Raw genomic sequence first — 12,118 nt, 5'->3', positions numbered from 1 at the left:
AGATGGTCACAAAAACTCACATATTACATGATTTCATTTATATGAAATAGGCACAATAGGTAATGCTGTGGAGACAGAGAGTAGGTAAGTGGTTTCTTGGGGCTGGGCAGTGGGTGACAGCCAAAGGATGCAGGATTTCTTTTCAAGATGATGAAAATGTTCTAGAATCGGTTATAGCGGTGGTTGTACTTATGTGTGAATATACTAAAAACCATCCAATTGTATGCTTTATTTTTACTTTTTTATTCTTTATTTTTTTAAGGTTTACTTATTTTTGAGAGAGAGAGAGATAGACAGACACTGAGTGGGGCAGGGTCAGAGATAGAGAGACAGAGACTCCGAAACAGACTCCAGGCTCTGAGCTGTCAGCATGGAGCCCAACGCGGGGCTCAAACCCATGGGCTGGGAGATCATGACCTGAGCTCAAGTCAGCCACCCAGGTGCCCCTATTAATTTATTTTTTAAGTAAGCTCTACATCCAAAGTGGGGCTTGAGGGGCGCCTGGGTGGCTTAGCTGGTTAAGCGTCCGACTTTCGCTTAGATCATGATCTCGCGGTTCGTGGGTTCGAGCCCCGCGTCGGGCTCTGTGCTGACTGCCAGCTCAGAGCCTGGAGCCTGTTTCAGAGTCTGTGTCTCCCTCTCTCTCTGACCCTCCCCTGTTCACGCTGTCTCTCTCTATCCTAGAAATAAAATAAAAATATAAAAAGAAAAAAAAAAAAACCAAAGTGGGGCTTGAACTCACACCCCTGAGATCAAGAGTTGCACGTCTTACCCACTCAGACAGCCAGGTGCCCCTGAATTGTACGCTTTAAATGGGCGAACTGTAGAGTAAGAGAACTGTATCTCAATGAAGCTGTTAAAAAAAATAAATGGCGCTGAGCGAAATAAGTCAGGCAGAGAAGAACAGATACCATATGTTTGGACATACAGGTGGATTAGGAAGAAGTTAACGGAGGACCATGGGGGAGAAGAAGGAGGAAAATAGTAGGGGAGAAGGAGGGAAGCAAACCATGAGAGACTCTTGAATGCTGAGAACAAACTGAGGGCTGATGGGGGTGGGGGGGCAGGGAAGGGGGTGATGGGCATGGGGGAGGGCATTTGTGGGGATGAGCACTGGGTGTTATATGGAAACCAACTTGACAATAAACTATTAAAAATAAATAAATAAATAAAACAAACAAACAAAACAGAAACCAACTTGACAATAAACTAAGAAAAAAATCAATGGCAAATATGATGGTACTTCAGGAGACTTACAAGATTGGAGTAATACATAAATTCCGTTAGTGGTAGTAAGCAGCAACACACAGAAACTCTGAAATTAATTGGTCTGAGTGGGTTCTGAGAGCACTAATTAATTAAGTAATTAATTAAATTATGTATTCACCATACATATGTATGAATGTATGTCTTCACCAAACTTTCATTGAACTTGTAGTTTTCTTTAAAGCACTTGCTTTTGCGGCCGACTTCAGCTCAGGTCATGATCTCACGGTTCGTGGATTTGAGCCCTTCATCGGGCTCTGTGCTGACAGCTAGCTCGGAGCCTGGAGCCTGTTTCAGATTCTGTGTCTCCCTCTCTCTCTGACCCTCCCCTGCTCATACTGTCTCTCTCTCTCAGAAATAAATAAAAAACATTAAAAAAAATTTTTTTAAAGCTTTCCTGGGATGATAAAAATGGTGGCTTGGTGATGTGAACACAGGGACTTTAAAACATCTCTGGACGCACCTGGCTGGCTCAGGTGCATGTGGCTCTTGATCTAAGGGTTGTGAGTTCGAGCCCTTCATTGGGTATAGAGATCCCTTAAATAAATAAGTAAACTTTAAAACACATGTGAAGGAATTGGAACCCTCATGTACTGCTGGCGGAAATGTAAAATAGTCCAACACTCTGGGAAACAAGATGCGATTCCTCAGAAATTTAAACATGGAATGACCATATGGTCCGGCAATTCCACTTCTGGGGATGTACCCAAAAGAATCGAAAGCAAGAACTCAAAGAGATTCTCCTACAGCCATGTTCATAGCAGTGTTATTCACGGTAGCGAGCCGGGAAAAGCAACCCAAGTGTTTTATCAACAGATGAGTGGATACACGACACGTAGTGTATGCACACAATGGAGTATTATTCGGCCTTAAAAAGTAGTGGAATTGTGGCATGTTACAACATGTTACAGACCTTAAAGATATTACGTGAAGTGAAATAAGCCAGTCACAAAAGGACAAATACCATAAGATTCCACCTCAATGGGGCACCCAGAACAGTCAAATTCACAGAGGCAGAAAAGAGAATGGTGGCTGTCAGAGACTCTGGGGGCGGGGGCGTGGGGGGGGCGGAACAGGTAATGGGGAGCTGGTGTTTAATAGGTATGGAACTTGGGGAACATGAAAAAGTTCTGGAAATGAATGGTGGTGACAGTTGCGCATCAGCAAATACAGTTAATGCTACAGAACTGTACGCTTAAAAGACCGTTAAAATGACACATTTTGTGTTATATATATTTTACTCCAATTAAACACACACACACACACACACACACACACCTGAGACCAGTGATTCCTTTGCTGTGTCTGAAGTGAAAATCCAAAAGGCTCTCACCAGGGGCAACTACGAAAATGTGGGCCAAGTTCAAGCCCAAATGCAGAAGGTTATAACCATCGCACAAAACATTCAGCCTTAGCAGAAGACAAGGGCTTCCGATATGCTTCCGGGTCTGATTTAAAGTGCCCTTTGGGGGCTGCAGATCTAGATCTGGTTAGTGAAAAGTCACCGGTGTCCCTGATTGGCCCAGCAGGGTGAGGGTGACAGCCCTGAGCGCAGAGCAGAAACAAAAGCCAACAAGAGAATGTTCTTTTTTCTCCTGGGGTTTGAAAACGTTAGTTAACGGCTACGTAAGGCTGTAATTACTTCTGTCTCCTCCTAAAAAGCCCTGGATTTAGAAAGCCAATGTTGTTCTCAGGGCAGTGTTGGTTGCTGCCAATCTATATTTTCCCTCTTCTTTACTGTTGGGAAACTGACCAATTTTACTACATAAAAGGGGCAGATTCAAGTGGTTTGCAAGCTATTTAGAGCGATTTTTTTGGCAAGTACAGGCTGCTTTCACAAAAAGATTTGGAAGGCCTGAAGGCCGTCATTGGTGAATTTCTAAACTCAATAAACCATAATACAATCTCACTAATGGGATTTTTTAAACATATCAGAATTATGGATTTCTTTTTTTGAGGGGGGGAAGGGTGCAAGTGAGCGAAGGGCAGAGAGAGAGAAAGGGAGAGAGGGTGAGAGGGAGAGAAGCGGGCTCGAACTCACAAACCATGAGATCATGACCTGAGCAGAAGTCAGACGCTTAGCAGCTGAGCACCCCAGGTGCCCCCCAATTATGGATTTCCAAAAGTTGAGACTTCTGTTTTTCAAATGCAACCATCATGGCAGACCTCCTTGAATGATGTGATAGGAACCTGCCCTTATTTTCAAGTTCAAGCATCCCTCCAAATGTGTTGAGCCACATTCCCCTTCAATCTGCTGATCTGCCTGGGGGACCCGGGGCAGACCCACTCCCTGAGGCTCTTGTAATGAGACCCATTCTTGCGACACTGTTAACAGTTCAGAGGATGAACAATAGAAATGGACTGCGTGGGACATGGGACATGTCAGGAAGGATTTTTTTTTAATTTTTTTAATGTTTTTTATTTATTTCTAGGAGAGAGAGAGAGAGACAGCGTGAACAGGGGAGGGTCAGAGAGAGAGGGAGTCACAGACTCTGAAACAGGCTCCAGGCTCCGAGCTGGCAGGCAGCACAGAGCCCGACGCGGGGCTCGAACCGACGAACCGCGAGATCATGACCTAAGCGAAAGTCGACGCTTAACCGACTAAGCCACCCAGGCGCCCCAGGAAGGATTTTTTTTTTAATGTGCTGTATACGCATGGAAAATGACTAGAAGGAAGCACACCAAAATTGTAGCAGTGCTTATCTCTAGGTTTGAGACTTATCAGTGAGGTTTATTTATGTGCATGTGTAAACCTAATTTTTTCCTGTATTTTCTAAATGTTCTACAATAAGTATATAATGCTTTTATTTTTTTTTAACTTTTATTTATTTTTGAAAGAGGCGAGAGAGAAAAAGAGCATGGGTGGGATAGAGGCACAGAGAGAGGGAGACACAGAATCGGAAGCAGGCTCCAGGCTCCGAGCCGTCAGCACAGAGCCCGATGCAGGGCTCGAACCCACGAGAGGAGAGATCATGACCTGAACCGAAGTCGGACGCTTAACTGACTGAGCCACCCAGGCGCCCCATTAACTTAATTACCTCTTTAAAGTATCTCCAAACAGAGTCACATTCTGAGGTACTGGGAATTAGGATTTCAATGTATGGATTTAGAGAAGACACAGTTCAATCTGCTCTAGTCAGGGTTTGTAGCTGTGAAACGAACTCATTCTAGGTGGTTTGAGCAGAAGTGGCATTTATAAAAGGATATTAGGGAGCTCATAGAAACTCCTGGAAGACTCCAGGATCTGGCAGAGACCTTCCACAACCCAGACAAGACCCACACAACATCTCAGGAATGCTCTCGTGCAGTCACCACCACCAAGCCCAGAAAGTTCCCGCTAGGATTTCAGCCACCTCTACCTCTGAAGAACCCGTGCCACTCAGCCATGCATTCTGTGTGCGCTCATGTGCCTGCCTTCTAATGTCACTGGCTTCCGGATGGAAGTTTCCCTCCTATGTCTGATCATGAACAGCCTCCATCCAAGGTTGGTGCTTAGCTGCAAGGCATGCTGGGAAAATGGGTCTTTGTCTTCTACCTTGGGAGAGGGAGAATTCAAGAGTCACCAGGGAGGAAATTCCTAAGTACAGGAAGGATTTGAAAAGGGGCTTGGCAGCCAAGAGCAACAAAAATATCTGTTACACTGCAGATAAAATTATTTAAGGGGCACCTGTGTGGCTCAGTCAGTTAAGCATCTGACCATTGATCTAGGCTCAGGTCAGGGTCTCACGGTTCGTGGGATGGAGTTCTGTGTTGGGCTCTGTGCTGACAGAGCAGAGCCTGCTTGGGATTCTCTCTCTTTCCTCTTCTGCTCTTCCCCCTCCCAAATAAATTAGTGAACATAAAAAAAAAAAAAAAACACCACAAGATAGTTAAGGGCATGGAAAGTTACACTCTTTGTTTATTTAATGTTTATTTTTGAGAAAGAGACACAGTGTGTAAGCACAGGAGCATCAGAGAGAGAGGGAGACACAGAATCTGAGGCAGGCTCCAGGCTCTGAGCTGTCAGCACAGAACCTGATGTGGAACTTGAACCCACGAACCATGAGATCATGACCTGAGCCGAAGTCGGACGCTTCCCCAACTGAGCCACCCAGGCGCCCCAAGAATAACATTCTTAACAGTTCCCCCTCACTCTTTGCATCTTGAGTTCGATTTTCTTTTTTGTCTGATATTTTTACACAGTTCTAATTATGGAAGCAATACATGCTCAATGGAGGAACACTTGAAAACCCAGAAGAACACAAAGAAAAGAATTTTAAATACACATAATCTTACAGATATCAACAGGGCTGCCATTTTGGTATGAAGCCTCACATTCTTTCTTTCTTTTTTTTCTTTAATAGTTTATTGTCAAGTTGGTTTCCGTATAACACCCAGTGTTCATCCCCACAAGTGCCCTCCTCCATGCCTCATATTCTTTTTTATATGTATATATATACAATAGAAACTTTAATCTGCATGCTATTTTACTTACCAATATGTCATGAATGCTGGGTTTTCTGAGTCAATTTTCCCGCCAAATATGTTTAGGTTATTAACGGGACTAATAGCCTTTAGTGTAACCTATCTCAAAATTAGAAATTTTGGGGGGGCTCCTGGGTGGCTCAGTCAGTTAAGTGTCCCACTTCACCTCAAGTCATGATCTCGGGGTTTGTGAGTTTGAGTCATATGTCGTACTCTGTGTTAACAGCTTGGAGCCTGAAGCTGTTCAGATTGTATCTCCCTCTCTCTCTGCCTCTCCCCCAATTGCACTCTGTCTCTTTCTTTCTGTCTCTCTGTCTCTTTAATTTTTAAAAAAAATTTTAAAAATTTTTAAAGAAATTTTTTTACAGGGAAGAGTTAATTTTTATATGTATTTTTCCTCTAGTTGTCCTTTTCTGGGAAAAATACTATAATAACAAAGCCTGGGGCATCTGGATGGCTCAGTCAGTTGAGCATTCGACTCCGGCTCAGGTCATGATCTCGCCACCTGTGGGTTTAAGCCCCACGTTGGGCTCTGTGCTGACAGCTTAGAGCCTGGAGCCTGCTTCAGATTCTGTGTCTCCCCCTCTCTCTCTGCCCCTCCCCTGCTCGTGCTCTATCTCTTTCTGTTTCTCAATAATAAATAAACCCTAAAAAAAATTGTAAAAAAAAAAAAAATAACAAAGCCAAAGAATATTTTGAATGTTTCTTTTTTTCAAGTGAAGATCCTCCTGTGACCTTCTTTATTGGCTGTTATTATATTCTCCCAAATTGAAATGATTCTGAACATTTGTAGTTTTAATATCTCATTATACCTTTTAACATTTTATCTAATAACTGATGGCTAAAAGTAATGTTTGTACTAACTAGAGGATATCTAACCTCATTTAGAGTCTCTTTGTATGCAAACTGGTTTGTAACCACTCTGGAGAACAGTATGGAGGTTCCTCAAAAAAAAAAAAAAAAAAAAGAAATAGAGCTCCTCTACGATCCAGCTGTTACACTACTAGGTATTTATCCAAAGGATACAAAAATACAGATTCGAAGGTTTACACGTGCCCCGATGTTTATAGCAGCGTTATTGACAATAGCCAAAGTATGGAGAAAACCCAAATGCCCACTGACTGATGAATGGACAAAGAAGATGTGGTGTATGTATACATATATTGGACTATTACTTAGCCGTCAAAAAGAATGAAATCTTGCCATTTGCAAGACGTGAATGGAGCTAGAATGTATTATGCTAAGCAAAATAAGTCAATCAGAGAAAGACAAACACCATGGGATGTCATTCATATGTGGAATTTAAGAAACAGAACAAGCGAACATATGAGAAGGGGGGAAAAGGAGGAAAGAGAGAAACAAACGACAAGAGACTCTTAAGAATAGAGAACAAACAGAGCTGATGGAGGGAGATGGGGGGCGGATGGGCTAGATGGGGGATGGGTAATAAGGAGGGCGCCTGTCGTGAGGAGCACTGGGTATTGTATGTAAGTGATGAATCACTGAATTCTACTCCTAAAACCAGTTTTGCACTGTATATTAACTAGAATTTAAATAAAACATTAAAATAATAATGATAATAAAGTAAAAATAAAATCTCCTTGTCAGATCTTATATCCACAGATGATTTGCTGTTCCTGGGTTTTTTTTATGTTTATTTATTTATTTTGAGAGAGAAAGCACGAGCAGGGGAGAGGCAGAGAGAGAGGGGGAGAGAGAATCCCAAGCAGGATCTGCGCTGTCAGCACAGAGCCTGAGGTGGGGCCCAGACTCATCAACCATGAGATCACGACCTGAGCCAAAGTGGGAGGCTCACCCAACTGACCCACCCAGGTGTCCTGAATGGGTTTTGTTTGAAGGCAGAAATCATGGTGATCCGTTATGGCAACAATGGAAACGAATATGTGGCCCAAAACGAACATCTATCCGTGAGAAGTAAGATCCATTTTAAAGCTTAGTTATCAGGCTACAAATAGAACTTTCTATAACCCAGGAATATTGACATATGAATTGCAATAACATCCTAATTAGTTCGGAAAACCTCAAGACAAAATCATTATTGCGTTACTGCAGACCAGCTGAAATGGCGCTCCATGCCGTGTAAATTCCCTGCTTGCTTTTAGGATCATTCCTTCAGAGGGTCGTGGATGCTTTGCACTTAACATTAATCATGTCCAAGGAAGAAAAGAAGAGGGGCGCCTGGGTGTCTCAGTCGATCGAGCGTCCAACTCTCGGTTTCCGCTCAGGTCATGATCTCACGGCTTCGCGGATTCGAGCCCCGCATCCAGCTCTGCGCTGGCAGCTAGAGCCTGCTTGGGGTTCTCTCTCTCTCCTTCTCTCTCTCTGCTCCTCCCCCACTCACACTCTCTCTGTCTCTCTCAAAATAAAGAAATAAACTTTAAAAAAAGAATAAAAGATCGGTCATCTTGTAAAAGTAAATACAGATTCTAATTCAAGGATTCTACATGCGGTCATCCTTGTATGTGGAAGGGATGAGACTTTGTAAAGTGCTTTTAAAATCATATTGGTGGGTCGTCCTGAAACACAGAGAAGCTTAAGATTCCAATCTCATTATCCAAGGGGACAGAGTTCCTACTCTTCATTCTGGCAAAGTGAGAGCCTATTCAAATGCAGTGCAAGCCACGCAGAAATTAAGAGACAGAGCTGTTAAGAAGGGTTCCCAGAAATGAGCAGCAGCCGTAGATCTGCAGGCAGCCAATTTCAGGGGTCAATACATTGACTGTGTCTATCTTTTTAAATCACTATATTCTGCTCCAGGCTTTGATGTAGTCAGAGAAGAAAACTACAAAGAAATACATCAGGGACACCCTAATGATGTGCAACGTGGGCTTTAGGTACCCTGAGCCCACAGAGCTGTTTGTTGTTATTACTAATAATTGCTTATCATCATTGGATGATTGCCTGATGTGCGTGAGGTCATCTGGGGAATACAAATTTGTTCAGCACGGCTAGATAGAAGCATATTCCTCAGATCTGTGTAGTTTTTAAGACGTGCCATGTGTCTGCGTTATAGCCAAACTCATGTTTGCTTTGCCTTTGAAGATTTCTCGGGTAGACATGAAGAAAGATGCATTCAGTTGCTTTATTTAAATGTTTATTGAAAAATGCAAATGTCTGGTACCCCTTGGGCCCTATTAGAATAAGCATATAACATGTAGGTGCAACTGAAATAGAGCTACATTTATATTATCTACAACTCAAAGCATACCCAAGGAGAGCAAGTCTGGACACAAAGTTGGAACACATTAAATAGATTGCTTACTTAAAGTGTTAAGACAATCGTATAATACAATTCTGCATGAATGAACAAAAAGTCTTATTAAGATTGTGTGCAACAGCCAAACCTGTAATCAGATTTCTAAATTTTATTTGGAATAACAGAGTTACCTTTATTGTTTTTGGACCAGATTTATCACTTTGTACTACTTTCGATCTCTACTACTACCTTTAGCCAGTGTAAAATATGAAAGTAGCAGCTTCAAAAACATCTTATTTATTTATCTATTTATTTGAGAGAGAGAGAGAGAGCAAGAGAGCAGGGGAGAGGGGCAGAGGGAGAGAGAGAGAATCTTAAGCAGGCTCCACACTCAATGAGGAGGCCTGATGGGGACGGCTCGATCCCATGACCTCAGGATCATGACCCGAGCCGAAATCAAGAGTTGACACTCACCTGACTGAGCCACTCAGGTGCCACCAAAACATCATGTTTTAAAGAAAAAAATAGTACTTTTATTGTGGAGAACAGGGAGGCTACTTTCTTAACCAAGTAATTCAAGTTCGCATCATCAATAATGGGACAAACCGACTTCCTGATCTCATGCACTGAGAAGAATGGATCACCACTTCTCTGATATTTCTGGCAAAATGCCCAGCCCAAATCTAAGCATCAAGAAACATACAAACCTAAATTGAGGGATATTCTACTAAATAACTGGCCTGTACGATTTTTTAAATGTCAGTATCATGAAAGACAAAGAAAAATAAAGACATTGCCCAGGATTTTAAAACCTTAAAGAGCATATGACTGCTAAGTGGATAATAAGGTCCTGAATTGGATTCTGGATCAAAGGAGGGGAAATTTGCTATAGAAGACATTACTGGGACAACTGGCAAATTTTGCATATGGACTATATCCTGGATTATAAAATTGTACCAATGTTATATTTTCTGAATTTGGTCATTTTACTATGGCTGTGAAAGAGAAAGTCCTTGTTCTTCAGAAATGCACGTTGAGGGCACCTAGGTGGCTCAGTCAGTTGAGTGTCCAACTTCAGCTCGGGTCATGATCTGCGGTCTGTGAATTCAAGCCCCACGTCTGGCTCTGTGCTGACAGCTCAGAGCCTGGAGCCTGCTTTGGATTCTGGTCTCCCTCTCTCTCTGCTCCTCCCCCCTCTCAAAAATAAATAAACATTAAAAATAAAATTTAAAGAAAAGAAATGCACGTTGAAATATTTAAGGGTTAAAAGGACATAAGGTCTGCAGTGTACTCTCAGATGAGTTAGAAAACCAATAATAACAACAATAAAATATATATAGAACAATAATAATATATCTAATTAATTATAATTCTTTTAAATATATATTTATTCTATATTTTACATATTTATATTATATTTAAATATATAAACATATATAATATAAATATACAAAACCCTGAGATTTTGGGGCGTCTGGGCGGCTCAGTTGGTTAGGTGCCCGGCTTCAGCTCAGGTCATGATCTCACATTTTGTAGGTTCGAGGCCCGCACTGGGCTCTGTGCTGACAGCTGGGAACCTGGAGCCTGCTTCGGATTCTGTGTCTCCCTCTCTCTATCCCTCCCCTGCTCATGCTCTATCTCTGTCTCTCAAAAATAAATAAGCATTAAAAAATTGTTTTAAAACCCTGAGATTTATATATACATATAGTTTATATACTACATATACTATGGACCTAGTATGTAGAACCTGAGATCTACGTACTATTTCTAAATGAAACTCACCTGTAAGTTTAAATTATTTCAAAGTAAAAAGTTCAAATTAAATATAATAATAAGTAAACATTAAAAACATATTGCAACTGTGACAGTTCTGAGACTCCAATTATATACCCTGTCCCGAAGCAGGCAAATGTTAACTCAGCTCAATTAAATTGCATAAGCCTTTTGGTTACATTTGTTCATAAATACCTCACCCCAAGTTACTGTTAATTCCTTATCAATGTCCTCCCTGTTTTATCACCGACAAATATTATGCAAGGGGATGTTGCTAGAAGGAAACACTGCATTGAACTGAACCAGTGACCTTCTGAGAGATCGGGGCTTCCCCAAAGCAACCTAGAGGGACTGAAACAGACAAACGGAATTAACATGCACCCATTAGCCAAGCTGTCTACACCCCAATTTCAGTGCTTCTCTTAAGTGCAACTGACCTAGAAACAAGACGCATTCATGGAGACATAACTGCCAACTCCCCAGAAATTAGCTTGTACCAAACTCTTCATTAAGAAACTAGGGTGACTCAACTCTCTTTTTCCACTACCGTTTTACTGTTGCAGAAATATGACTATGTTAGCACTAGAAAATTAAATTCTGCCTATTTAGATAAGCGGAAAGGTAATGCCATTTCAGTTTTAAATAGGTCTTCTTTTAATCGTATAGTTTAAAAGATTTTCTCCCTCAAAAAGGCAAATACCATGTATACATTTATACAATTGTGAATAGAATTTTCTAATACCCAAACTGTCTCTCAATTGTTTTCAATGAAAGTGCACAGTTTAGATAATGTATTTTAGATCGGAAAAGAGAGTGCGTCAGAAAAAGACGTTACACCTTAAGACTTTAATTTTCCCTCAGCCTATTTATGACAGAGACAGCTAACCAATACAAAGAAAAAGAGTAAAGATGTAGGGAAAAACACCGCTATCCTTTCTCACTGCCTCGTGTGCATACCCATGATCCTCTGAGAGACAAGTTACAATTGCCTCCTGGGATGGAGTCAGGAGACACACAAAATCCAGGTCTGATTACATAAGAGATTGCTAATCACCCAGGCAACAATAATCACAGGACTAAGCTACAAAGTCTAGGGACCACAAGCAAATGAATCAGCGGCAATTATTGAACAGCCTAAAAATCAGCTCCGTGGGGGAAATTCTTTATGGCCCCTTGAGTCTAAAGGGTATTGGGCCCTCCTTAAAACATTTTTTCCTTCAAATACTTTAAAGAAAGGAAATCTGTGCAAAGTCTTTATGGCGTTAGAAATATTTTTTTAATTAAAAAAATTATTTAGTTTTGAGAGAGAGAAAGAGAGACAGAGCACGAGCAGAGGAGGAGGAAAGAGAAAGGAAGACACAGAATCTGAAGCAAGCTCCAGGCTCCGAGGCGTCAGCA

This window comes from Hyaena hyaena, unplaced genomic scaffold, assembly GCF_003009895.1.
Source record: "Hyaena hyaena isolate Hyena2069 unplaced genomic scaffold, ASM300989v1 scaffold_402, whole genome shotgun sequence".
NCBI classification, from domain to species: Eukaryota; Metazoa; Chordata; class Mammalia; order Carnivora; family Hyaenidae; genus Hyaena; species Hyaena hyaena.
This window is presented reverse-complemented; position numbering follows the sequence as displayed.